Here is a 5,174-nt window from a genome sequence, read left to right on the forward strand (position 1 = left end):
TCCTCCTTTTCTAAAAAAAGCATGTCATGGAGGTTTGCTTCGCTCTTCCTTCTGTTCTCCGCGGCAATGGAACTGAACAGTGTAATATATATAGACAGTAATTGTCAACCCAAAATTGGATTACAGTTCAGCGGATAGTCATGATGCAACAAATAATTAGAGCGAAGGTATATCTGAATGAGTAACAGTAATCATGTATGCATACTTTTGTTGATGTAAATCATTTTGCCGCCATAAATGATCAAAATTAAAACCTCTAAAATTGGCAACATCAATCCATCGACGAACAACATATCAAACTTTTCTGAGACTATATGACTTGCTGAATCTTTAAATATTTCTACGACGAAAATATAACATGACATCAAAAAGTGAGTTGGACAATCATCTTTCTAGCCTACTGCTGTTAAACAACTACAGAAATATGTCCATCCCGTCAAAAAGTGAGTTGGACAATCATTTTTCTGAACATATATTCCATGGCAAATAAAACTGAAGATTTTGAGGTTTCCTTAGCATGGAAAAAATTATATGTGCGACGTTCGTGTAATTGTAGCCACCATCTAGTTGTCTGGTCATACAGAAACTGTAATGCAAACTTGAATAAACTGAGCAATATAGATTATGTTACAGGCCTGAAGATAAAGGTTGATCTTGAATGCACAACATATTTCAGTACCTACTTTAGATAATAGTTGCACAAATAGAGTAGCTTTGTGCGCAAGATAAATTTTGAGCCCGGTCCATGGGATTATATGCAAATCAATAGCTCCTAGAATGACGGTTTCACATGGTTACAAAATGTGGAAGCAAGGACGGGAGTAATTTACAGGAAAAATATAAAGTACTTTTGATACTGCTATGAAAAACTGAACTACTATAGGACTACACGATCCCATCATGTAGATTTGAAAACTGGCAAATATAATTTGGTAATTAGCAAGGACACTCGTGAAAAGCTTTGCATAGTTCTAAAACGTATGGGGATGATGGATTGGAAAATTGGAGAAGTTGAGAACTAAGAATCGATTGCTACAATTTAGAAGTGATTTGATAGTTAAGAAAGAATTGGCTAATTTGGCGCAAGATAAGAAAAAACTAAATATTAAGACTAACATACAAGTAAGTAGTTACAAACGAACAACTTTGCTACTGGCCTAGTGCACCCTATAGTAACATCAAGTTATCTTTACAGTATTCTATAGCAACTCCAGGAAAATCCAACCATATATATAAAATATTATACTACAAAAAGGTTAACTTACACCGAATCTATATCTGATATATTTGCTGAAGACATGACGTGCCATAAGAAAATAACTTATTTGCTTCACAGGAGACCAATTGTCATTGTACTATCAAAATATCAGTAAAGGTTCAGATGCATATCTTAGTAGGGAGATACGAAAATCACATGTACAGCTTAACTTGAAGTGTGACTTGATCTGCACATTTCAAACTGGTATCTACCAATGCATATTTGTGTACTTTTTACATGAGATGGTTGAGGGGGGTAGTAATTCCCATAAAACAGAAAAAGGTAAGCCGTTCTGCTTGCAGGAACCAATAAATTTGCTCCAACTGTAGTACACCTTTAAAATTCTCATCGTGCTCATCAAACATGGCTTGAATATGTTTTTTTAATGAGAAGAGAGAGATATTACTTAATAACATGAAACAAACCCATGGGGAAAATCGAGATTTCAAAAGTGGACACCGCACTACAGGGCGTTTTCAGGTTGTTGTACTGATGTCACACATCAATTGTGACGATGTGCACGCGGATGCAAGCCAAAATCAGATGGTAAATACTGTGTCACACTCGGAAGGCTGAGGGGAAAGGTTCACTTTCTAGAAATTCCGTTCAAAAATTAGTACAATAACTGACCATTAAGTCCCATCAATTCTCACCCCTTCGTCCACCACAACGCCATCTGTACTGCAAGATTGACACAATATAACCAATCATTCCTACTGAAGCGTAAGGCGCACCCTAAGGCTCTAGTACACGTTTCTGGGAGGATACTTGGCTCGGCGAGACACCTTTGGCCATCCAATATCCATCTTTATACCGTATTGTTCAACGACGTGAAGTGTTCGTTGCTTCGGTATTTCAATCTATCCCCCTTAATATTCAGTTTCGACGGACGCTAGCGGGCAATCGTTGGGAAGACTGGCTCCGTTTAGTTAGGAGACTGATGGAGGTCCAACTATCTCAACAACCCGATGAATTACGCTGGAAATTGACTAAGTTTGGAGTATTCACTGTTAAATCAATGTATATTGATGTTATTAATTCGAACTCCATTCCTACCTCTAAGCATGTTTGGGCGGTCAAAGTTCCTTTGAAAATAAAAGTGTTTATGTGGTTTGTCCATAAACAAGTTATTTTAACAAAGGACAACTTGATAAAGCGTAATTGGACAGGACCTACTAGGTGTAGTTTCTGTGATCGGGATGAGAAAATCAAACACCTCTTCTTTGATTGCCCGTTGGCCAAAGTACTTTGGCAGACGGTCCACATTACTTTTAATATCGATCCACCGAATTCTGTTAACGCGTTATTTGGGACATGGCTTAATGGGATTGAGCCTAACTTAGCGAGACACATTCGGGTTGGAGTTTGTGCTTTGATGTGGACTATCTGGACTTGCAGAAATGATTTGGTTTTTAACAGAATATCATGTATCCATTTTTTGCAGGTTTTATTCCGAACTACGGCTACGATCCGTACATGGTCGCTACTCACCCAGACGGAGGCCAGGGAGCATTTGGTTACTGGGTCTTTCCGATGGGAGATGGTAGCTCGAGATATCTTCAACCGGTTTGGATGGCGGTCATGTAATAGGATAGGCATGTAGTTTACCTACCTAGTTTTAGCCAGCCGGTTGTGGCGTCTTCTCTTGGCTAGTGGATGTTTCTAGCCCTTTTTGGCTCTGTGTGAGCTTTCTTTGCTTTTTATTACTTTTGGAGACCTTGGAACCATGTTGGCACTGCTTTTTTGGTTAATAAGATGGCCGTATGCATCTTTCTGATGCAGAGGCCGGGGAATTCCCCCTTTTCGAAAAAAAAACTCAATTTCATTGAAAGAACACAACTTAAAACCAATTTGGAAAATCATTGCTTTGTCCAGGCTGTGAAATCCAAAAAATGGAAATCAAGCTTTTCAGAACTCATGTCCAGGGAACAACACGAAACATCTGCTCATGACCTTTTATAGATGAAGCATTACAGGTAAAGCCAAATTGTTGGAAAATGAAGCAAAGGATTTAGACTGACTGAGTTGTCTATTTAGTTGGGACAGAAGTGGTGAATGACAAAATTGAAAAGTTTGAGGGAAGATATCACTCCCTCTGATTTGCAGTGATCTATTTGTACTTTTTGTAGCCACTGGATGAGGTACAAAGGAGAATCAGTTTCAGTATGATCAATAATGTGACCATACATGACTTGGTGGTAACTAAAATCATTTATTAGTTCAAGATAAAGACTATAAATCCTATTTGCGATCTGTACAGAAATATTAGATTAGTTGTAAGTTTGCGCACAAAAATTTATTGGGAGCTTTTGTAGAGTATTGTTCGATGATGAAATAGATTTAGTGGCATGCGTATACACTATTTTGCTGCGTAAAATGGAACACATAGATCTACTAATTTCGTGAAAGCAGATTTAGCTGATACTAATCTGGATCATTATCAATTACACAACCCCATTGCCATAAATATTAGAATCGCCAAAGGGGCTCTCTGGTATTCCTGGTTGAAAATGTCTAACGTATCATATTTTTTATAAGTCACAACTGTAAAATCTTAATTATGGAACTACAAAGGAAATATCATACATATTATTAAAACAGACCAAGGAAATATGGATTCCATAGTTACCACAGGAAATTGTGCATGAGCAACAATGTTAAATTCTTAGTACAAATCTGCCAAAAATGTACAGTTTAACAGCCTGAATTGAGAGAAATCTCGGAAGTTGGTCAATCTTATAGGTTAAATGAATATATATGGAAAAATATTCATGGTCCAGACATCATACCTTGTCTTAATACCGGAAGAAAGAGCTATTAGTTTTACCATGCAGATAATCTGATATTTGGACAACATCTATATCTTCTCCAGAGTAATAATATTTTGCAAAGCTTCCTATCAACTTCAAAGTGAACTGGTTAGCCGTTGGATGATTTGAAGACGTAGAGAACACACGTTGGGTGCAGTGTACCATTGAATTTGATGTAGACCATCCAAGCTTATCCTCCTTTACTCCCTAGAAGGCATACTCTACTCAAGAGCAGTCCAAAAATACATGTACACAACCAAAACTTCTTGATGACAGTATGCACGAAGTGGATTTAGTGGGGGTTCTGTGATGAAATCAACATGATAGAAAACATGGGATTTGATGTTTACACGATTACTTGCCTGCAAAGTAGGGGCAAGATTAGTGGGAGATTAACACAAGTAGGGTTGGGGACATGAATCACCATGCTGCCAATCAATCAGATCGATTTGGAAGGTTCTCGAACCCGTCCATACCTAATTACGCAGCTACCGTGAGATCCGTGCTTCCTTGACTGGAGACGACGATGAACCTTCCAGATCAGGGAGGATATGGGTCATTTTCTTCCAGATCGATTGCAGCACGATGAACCTTCTTCAAGTCCACGACAGGAAAATGATAGAGGAGAGGAGACATGTAGAAGCGGGGGAAGAGGAAAGGCGGCGATAGGCTCGCTCGACAAAGTGCCAATGGGTTGCGTAGAGGAGTTTGAGATGTGTTTTTTCCTTCTGCGTATATCACACGGAAGGAGGTTTCTCCATGTGGAATAGGTGGGGAGGACACCATGAAGTATACTCATCTTTTTTTTAAAGGGGTAGTATACTTATCTAACGGCTATAATTAATTAGTATATAGATCAAACGGACAATTACGTTAGTTTTCTAGGATTAAACGTGGAGTCTCGATTAGTGCTTCCAATTAGTAAATATAAGATATAAGATATAAGATGCACATAAAATGCTTAGAAAACCCAGTTAATGTATAAAAAAGGCCAAACGAACCCCGAAAAATTCATTCTCATTTCTTTCATGAGACCTAAGCATGCACTGAAGGACACAGATTTGATTTTTCAACCAATTTGTATGCACCGGGGCATGTGCATGTAG

General features: G+C 38.2%; 1 long non-coding RNA gene across 1 annotated transcript; it reads right to left on the bottom strand.

The window, feature by feature from the left end:
• Nucleotides 1–1,095: 1,095 nt before the first annotated feature.
• LOC123085842 (uncharacterized) lies at nucleotides 1,096–4,805 on the bottom strand. Its single transcript, XR_006440007.1, has 2 exons — nucleotides 4,545–4,805; nucleotides 1,096–4,430 (listed from the first exon to the last, which is right to left on the bottom strand). It is a non-coding gene; the product is annotated as an uncharacterized lncRNA (long non-coding RNA).
• Nucleotides 4,806–5,174: the final 369 nt, after the last annotated feature.

This window comes from Triticum aestivum, chromosome 4A (genome assembly GCF_018294505.1).
Source record: "Triticum aestivum cultivar Chinese Spring chromosome 4A, IWGSC CS RefSeq v2.1, whole genome shotgun sequence".
Lineage (NCBI taxonomy): Eukaryota > Viridiplantae > Streptophyta > Magnoliopsida > Poales > Poaceae > Triticum > Triticum aestivum.